Source organism: Danio aesculapii, chromosome 3 (genome assembly GCF_903798145.1).
Source record: "Danio aesculapii chromosome 3, fDanAes4.1, whole genome shotgun sequence".
NCBI lineage: Eukaryota > Metazoa > Chordata > Actinopteri > Cypriniformes > Danionidae > Danio > Danio aesculapii.
This window is the reverse complement of record NC_079437.1, coordinates 21,663,021-21,672,271: the sequence shown is the minus strand read 5'-3', so window position 1 is coordinate 21,672,271 and position 9,251 is coordinate 21,663,021.

Genomic DNA, 9,251 nt, shown 5'->3' with positions numbered 1-9,251 from the left:
AAGATGTAGAGAAATGATATTGCTGGGATCACTTTCAGAACAATTTATTTCGCAGTTAAATGATAAACACTGACAATCAGTCAGAATCCATTGAAATTTAAAGAGGTCAAGCAATTTAAAGTTACACGACATTGTGTGCAAGCTCTACTTGATGTTAAGCCCACATTTAAAAGATTATTTAAAGATAATAACTTCAGATAATATCTTCAGATAACATCTTGGTAAACAATTGATTATACTATGAAAAATAATGACTAAAATAATGACACTACAACTACTACTAATACTGTCTGATTTGATTACACGAGCTAGATGCACTGGTCAGATGTGCTAGTAGCACACAGAGGACACCTGCTGGTTACAAGAAGGTCAATGCAAAACGAAAAGCATAAACTAAAAAAAATTGTTATTGGGGGCGTCACGGTGGCACAGTGGGTAGCACAATCCCCTCACAGCAAGAAGTTTGCTTGTGTTTGCATGTTCTCCCATGTGGCATGGGTTTTGTCATAAAAGTGGCTAATTCATGGGCTTTTAAAAATGTCTTAGCCCTAAACTCCACCCCTAAACCGAACTCTCACTGGGTATGGGCAAATTGTACTAAAATGTGCAAATGAGAGCTTACAAATTCATACAAAAATCTAAATAAAAGAATCCAAAAAGTTCAGAATTTCTGAGATTGCATTTGATATATATTTTCTGGAAGAAAAAAACCCTGAAATCTACATTTATTCAGTTATATCCAATAGATTCTTTTTCAAATGACAGGAATTTTAGTTTTTTTATTATGGTTTTGATAACGATAACCACCAAAACAAGTAAAAAACCAATTGCTACTTGAATTATTGTTTTATAATTCATAACTTGTTTTTTCCCCCACATATTGTTTCTGCATGTCCCAAACACTTAATACACAAATAAATTTCATTAAACATGTACATATACACTCACGGCCACTCCAGCTGCTGGTTAGCACAAATTTCTAATCAACTAATCACATGGCAGCAACTCAATGCACTTAGGCTTCTAGACATGGTCAAGACGATCTGCTGCAGTTCAAACAGAGCATCAGATTGGGGATGAAAGGGGATTTAAGTGACTTTGAACATGTCATGGTTGTTGGTGCAAGAAAATGCTGATGTAATGGAATTTTCACGCACAACCATCTCTAGGGTTTACAGAGAATGATCTGAAAAAGAGAAAATATCCAGTGAGTGCCAGTTCTGTGGGTGCGAATGCCTTGTTGAGGCCAGAGGTCAGAGGAGAATGGCCAGACATGTTCCAGCTGATCGAAAGGAAACAGTAACTCAAATAACCACTCAAATAACCACAGAACACAACACGTCAAACCCTGAGGCAGATGGATTACAGAATTTGGTGTCAACAACATGAAAGCATGGATCCATCCTGCCTTGCATCAATAGTTCAGGCTGGTGTTGGTGTTGTAATGGTGTGGGGGATATTATCTTGCCACACTTTGGGCCCATTACAACCAATTGAGCATCATGTCAACGCCACAGTCTACCAAAGTATTGTTGCTGACCATGTGCATCACTTTATGACCACAGTGAACCCATCTTCTGATAGCTACTTCCAACAGGATAACACAACATTTCATAAAGAATGAATCATCTCGGACTGGTTTCTTGAACATGACTAAGAGTTCTCTGTACTCATAGTCACCAGTCTCAATCCAATAGAGCACCTTTGTGATGTGGGAGATTCGCATCATGGATGTGAAGCCGACAAATCTGCAGCAACTGCGTGATGCTATCATGTCAATATGGACTAAAATCTCTGAGGAATATGTTCAGTACCTTGTTGAATCTATGCAACGAAGGATTAAGACAGTTCTGAAGGCAAAAGTGGGACCAACCCGGCACTAATAGGGTGTACCTAATAAAGTGGCCGGTGAGTGTAGACATTACCTATATGCTATAAAATTGCAGGTTAACTATGTAAATACATAATAATTTATATTTGATGGTAATGCAATAATGTGCACCTTTTGTAAAGCTGCTTTGAAACAATGATTATTGTAAAAAGCCCTATACAAATAAACCTTAATTGAATTGAACTGTTGTCTATGTAGTCTGCAGCTAAAGCTGTGCACGAAACAATACTACTTTTCCAGAAAATGTAACAAAGACTTTCAATTAGTTTCTTGTTTTGAATGGCATGTCTCTATTACACGGGAATCTGTTTGACTGAACACACAGTTAATTCCAATCCCTCCTTTTTCAGGCACTGTCCTAACACAAAAACGTTGTCATAGCAACATTGTATTTGCTCAAGATTGTGCCGAAGCATCCATCTCTTTCATTCATTCCCCAGCCAAACCTTCCTCGGTCGCTCTCCTGTTTCCCTGTCCCTCAGGCAGGATGTATGTCACTTCTGACAGCATATAATAAAGTTCAGAAGCCCACTAATGACACCAGCAGGCGCTGAAATAGCACAATGCTGGAAAATCTTGTTCATTACAAGCATGAAGTCTCCGAGGTTTGTTATTCTTCTGCTCTCTTTTTATTCTTTTGACCACAATGCCATTCATTTAAGAAAGCATTGCGCCTCTTCAGACATTTTCAAGACCACAGATGGTAAAAATAACAAGAAAGAGAGAAAAAAAAAAAACATGACCATTCTGAATGAAAGATTCACAAACATGCCAGCAATGGTGCTTTCAAGGTAAGCCTGAGGAAGTGAGCAGAAGAAAACATTCACATATTTGCGGACCACACACATTTCTGAAGGCATAACGTAAACATGTAGTCATGTATGACAATCACGCATCAGTTCACTTCTGTTTGAAAGATGATAAGCTTTCTGACATCCAGACAGGCCACAGGGGGTTGGAGACGTGTGCTTGTGGGTGAGCGGTGAGAGGAGTAACAGCGGTGCTTTACTACAGTAAAAACACAAGCTGATTTACAATGTCTGTTCACTTATTGACCATATTTGCAATTAGTCAGCCATTTCTGAATCGAAAGGCTTATATGTACATGAGTAAATGCTGAAATCTCAAAAGCTGCTTGTTACACTCACATTTAAATAACAGCTTTCAAATCAGCAACACAATCTGACATGAACCGTCCGATTTATAAAAATAAATGTTGTTTCATATACTCAAAAAGCATTGAAAGAGCTTTCAATAGTGGATGTATGGTAATGTTTATTGCTCAGTAAAAATAACAAAAGAAGAAGATTTTTAAATGAATATAGCATAAAAATAATAATTAATAATTAAATAATAAATAAATAAATAAATAAATAAATAAATAAATAAATAATAAATATATATTTATATTATTTCAATAAAATCCATTGAATGCATAGAAATGTAAAGGGCTCGAGCAATTTAAAGCTACACAACATTGTGCTTTACTTGATGTTAAGCCCACATTTAAAAGATTATTTAATGATAACAACCATCTTGGTAAATATTTGATTATACTATGAAAAATAACGACACTACAACACTAACTACAATCATGATCACTAAATTCACTGCGCGTCTATATTTGAAATAACAAACTTCTTGAGCTCATGATAATAACGTGCGCTTGATCATTGACGTGCTTTTGAAACCCGATCCTGTCAGAAACTGACAAACGCGAGAGTGACACGCGAAGAAACAAAGGAGAAGCCGGAAAAAAAGGAGCACATTATTTTTTCAGCAAACGTGAGCAAACTGCAACTATTATTATCACCTTTTGGACTATTATGAATTCAGAATGACGGAATTATTCTGTAACAAGAGGCTACACGTGCTGGAAGATTAAAGACACATTTAATCATGAGAGGTTTGCTTGACTGTGGGCTATATTTCGTGTTGTTTTGAACCTAAATAATGACTAAATGTATGCTGTGTGAAGTTTTTCTGTAAGTGAAACTTTCTGTCATACATCACGCCCACCAAAAGTACCATTGGCACCCTTTTAGCAGTGGAAACGCAAGCCTGATAAAGGTGACCCATACCGTACTGTACCAGTCAGTGGAAACGAACCACTATAAACAACATTTTTCTAAGGTAAATACATTTTTTTTTATAATTTATGTAAATGTGACTATGCAAGTCATTATACTTCCAATTTAATTTAATATTATAATTACATTTAACTAAATGTAATTATAATTACATATTAAATGTAGTTACCGTTTTAAATACTGTATTACAGTATTAATGTAATTAAATGCAATATAATGTCATTACAATAATTTATGTAAACAATGACTTTACGCAAGTCATTTTAATATTTAAATGAAATCACAACTGAATTTAATTAGTAATTGAACAATTTTCATAACAACTAATCTATTACATAGTTATATCATGCAATTAATTTGATTAATTGAAAGTATTTAATCAAGAGGCAGTCCTATCAAACTATAAAATTATTATATATATATTATAAAAAAATTATTTTGTGATATCTATTGTGATATGAATACAATTTCACCAGATGACTTAATATCTCTATTTGGAAAGAATTTATAATGTTAGATCGATTGGCATGATTCTGCAATGAAATTTTATCTCCATAAAGTCTAATAAACAATCTATAAATGTTTTGGTGTGCCCCGAAACATTTTCGTTGTGGTCTGTGCTATGTTTAGTGAATTTCTGTATTTGCATGTGTTGTGAGTATTTTAATGCACGTGCTCAGTCAGAGATTGATGAATTAATTTACTATTTGCATCTCCATAAAATCTAATAAACAATCTATACATTTTTTGGGGGTCCCCGACACATTTTCATTGTGGTCTGTGCTATTTGCAGTGCATTTCTGTATTTGCATGTGTTGTGAGTATTTTCATGCATAATCTATAAATACAATCAAGAAAAAGACAATTGAAATGAAGTGTTTTATTGTTTCCCGAGTCTAACAGTATTCAAGTACATTAACTGAATGATAAAAATAAAATTAAATAAAATGTATCATATTTAAGGTCACAAATGGTAGAATTTATCATGCGTGAATGCTTTTAAAATCATTATACAATCACAGGCCTCAAAAACACATGCAAATGATAAATTAGAATACAAATTCATACATTGCATATCCTGCGATGTGACTATTGCGAATGATCACATTGCGACATCGATGCTGAATTGATATATTCTGCAGCCCTATTATAATCCATTTAAAAGAAATTTCTGTCTGAAATTTAAAATGACAAAACCAATGCCATCACCAGAAACCTCAGATGTTTAAATCATACGTCTCATCTGTAACGTCCCCCATGAGAGCCGCTTAGAGTTCCACTCTTTAACTCCAACACATTCAGCTCCACTTCCTTCTTTCAGACCCCTGCGGGACAGGGACGGTCCCCATGGGAAAGCGCGCTGTTTGTGCTTTCACGAGAGTAAAAAAACATCAGCGCTGCAGGGTTTTAAACCTCCTCATTCGTCATGTCGCAGCCTCTTGTAAAACCTACAGTGCTGCAGCAGAGGTTACAGGACTGAAAATGCCGATTGGTCCGGTGTCAAAGGTTTGACTTACAGCTCTATTGCACCACTGGGCTTTTAAAACCCGAGCTGAAATCACTGCTGTGCAAAGACAAGCAATGACACATGGCCCTTTAACAAAACCCACATGCAAAAAAAAAAGCAGCTAGTGTAGTGAAAAATCTAACACTCAGCAAAAAAGGAGGGGGAAAAATGGAATGGTTGAACTTCTAATAGCAGGGTTGCAGTTAGTAAGGCAGGGTACATTTAATATAATAATTCAAATATCATTCAATTGCCTCTGATGCAGGCTTTCCTACACTTGCACACTACCCTACTAACTGCAGGAGAGCTAACAGTTGGCATATAACGCAGCAATACCACAATTCTTTTCATTAAGGATAATCCTGGACAACATTACTCTGTAAATAGATTGTGAGTTGCAAAATGGTTGCTGAGGTTTTCTAAAAGGTTGCTAGGTGGTTGATATCCCTAACAATGTATACGCTGTAAAAAAAATGCTGGGTTCCACTCAATCAATTATGTTGGGACAACATGAAGGACTTAATTTAGCTTAGTAGTTTTTACAAATTTAATGGATTGGACATACAAGTTGTCCAACAAAAGAAACCTAAAGAAATGTGCCGTTTCAGCTCATTTAAATATGTAGTTCAATTCAATTAATCTTTATTTCTACAGCACTTTCACAATGTAGATTGGGTTGAAGCAGTTCTAGTAAATTGAAACCGTGTCGGTTCAGATTTCAGAGTTGAAATTCAGTTTAGTTTATTACGGTGTGGTTTAAATTTCACTGCTGAAAGTCCAAACACTGAAGAGCAAATCCATCGATGCACAGCTCCACAAGTCCCAAACCAAGCAAGCCAGTGGCAAGGAACAAAACTTTAGCTACAGCAAAGATATTTTAGAGTGTTTGTACAAAATGATAGATCGAAAAAAGAATGATAAACAGGTAGATAGATAGATGCACAGTATGTATATACCAATGAACAACAGATAGTAAAAAAACAACAATGTGATGATAAACAAACAATGAGACCAAATGATGACAGAATGAGTGAAGGAAAGAATGCTAGACAGATCTTTCCAATGAGAAAACAAATTATAGAACAAACAAACAACCTCCAAATGACAAAGAATAGCTATAACAACTGAACAATAACAGATAGAGAGATAGAGAGACTTTGCTAGAGACTTAAATTACAAAAATATAAAACTATTCAACAATTAATAGCAAAAGGTTAACATCAGAAGAGAAGCAAGCAAGTAAATAAATAATTGAATGAATAAATTAATGTAATACATTTGTCTTATGTATAAAATCATTCAAAATCATTATCTCCACCTCTCAGTCAGTTTGTAAACATAAGGAACACTACACAGAGAGTAACACGAGGGGCAGCCCGAGGAGACTGTGTTGTCCCACCCACCCATAAAAAAGTGCCTTCGGTCAGGATGCCTTTTCAATTATAGCAGCACATTATTTTTATTACTCTTATCTCTATTGCATAATGTTGGTGATTTTAATTTATTTTGTACATATACATTTTTTATTCAAATCTGTGTAACTATGTCTATTTCAGTGCTTCTTAATATGCTTGATTGATTGCAGAATTTTTGTACCTTCAAACACTTTTAAACTTAAGACATCTATTATCATCGATTCAAATCATTAAGTTATTTAAAAGAATGAATGAATTTATTATTTAACAGGGCCATGCACAAAAATTACATTAACCTCAAAGAGGAAAGATGCATTGTGCCAAGTTGTAGCAGGATTGCTATTTTCCACCTGCAGTCCATGGACAGGTAAAAATTAAAACAATATTCCCCATATATTATATTTACATATTTATTCTCCATATATTAATAAAAGTTTACAAATCTTCCACTTATTGATAAAAACCTTATTCTATTATCAATCTTGAATTTACCAGACTCATTCAAATTGATAGCATCAGTTGATCCCTCAGCACAGATTTTACTTCAACAACCATATTTCCCATTTTAACTAGTCCAACAGAAAATTGGTAAAAATATGAACTTGTTTTCTATCCCAACTATAGTTTGGTTCATAAAAAATAAACCATAGAGAAAAACTCTAACCCCAAACCCTAAAGTTTGGCCCCATTCCTTTATTTGAACTGACAACTGCTGTAATCTCTCATTGATTGATTGATTGATTGGTTAATTAATTGGATGGATGGACGGACAGACGGACAGACAGGTAGCTAGAATATATACGAATATAGAAAAACACAATGAAAGATAATAGACATAACAAATATACAACAGAGTGAACAAACAACAAGATAAACAAAAATAATAGACAAAACAAAAAAACAAAAAAAAAAAACAGTTATCAGATCAATTCTAATTATGCATCCCTGCTATACTATTTATACTAGCCACTATCATGAGGCATCACAATATAAATAGCACACATGTAAAAAATGTTGAGTCTGTAGGGGTTTAAATAGGGACAGAGGAAGAGCGAGGAGACACCAAGCACAACTGGATGGGCTGAATTACATTTGCCCACAAGCAATGCTGCTCCAAAAACCCCCCCCCCAAAAATACAAAAACGTACACGTCTGAAAATAACTTAGAAAAGCTGGTTTGAGTTAAGCAAGGAAAGCTCAGAGGCTGACGGGAGGAGAGAAGACGGCTGCACGATGACAGGGTGGCTGTCTGAACAGGGCGGCACAACTAACAAGCCAAGCACCAAGCTGCGGACCGGCTGTGCTGGCGGTTTACAAATAGAAGGCATGAGGAAAATAAAAAAAAAAACACAAAGGGCCTTGCAAACAAACTCTTGGCTTAATAAATAGGCCAGAGAAAAAGCTGGTCTGTCATTGTGAGACATTTTAAGCATGAAAAATGCAGTGTCAAATGAGTGGAAACACTTGAGTCTGCTTTCCAGAGTTTAAGTGGCCGGTAGGGATGGGCAACCCACACTGCTTACAGATCATGTTGTATTTTATTAACATGGCAATGAGATAAGTTTGATTTCCTTCATCTTATAAAAGTTCTCCTTTAGTTTATTCATCACAGACCAAATGTAAGGTTTTCATTGAATACCAACCAATCCAACTATCACCAACCTTACCCACCCAAATCAAATCAAATCAAACAAAACCAATTTAAACCAACCCAACCAAACCAACCACACCCACCAAAATCAAATGAAACAAAACCATATCAAACCAACCAACTCAACCTAAAACAACCAAATCCACCTACCCAAATCAAATTAAACCAACCCCACCCATCCAACCCCACCAAACCAAACTAACTGCACACACCCAAATACCCACCACCCAAACCAAACCAAATCAACTCAGACCAAACCAAACCAACTCAACCCACCCAAATCAAACCAACCCCACCCCACTGCACCCCACCCAACCAAATCAAATAAAATCAAACCAATTCAAACGCAACCAAACCACACCCAACCAAACCACACCCAACCAAATCAAACCAACCAACACCACCATCCCACCCAAACCAACCAACCCCACCTACCCAAATCAAATCAAACCAATCTCACCCACCCACTCATTAAATCAAACCTATCCAACCCAACCAAACCAAACCAATCGCACACAACCACCCATCCACCCAAATCAAAACAAAATAAAAAAAAACAATCTAACCCACCCAAATCAAATCAACCCCACACCACCCACCCAAATCAAACCAAACCAACTCAAACCAAATCAACCCACCCAAGTCAAATTAAACCAACCCCACACCACCCACCCAAATCAAACCAAACCAACCCAAC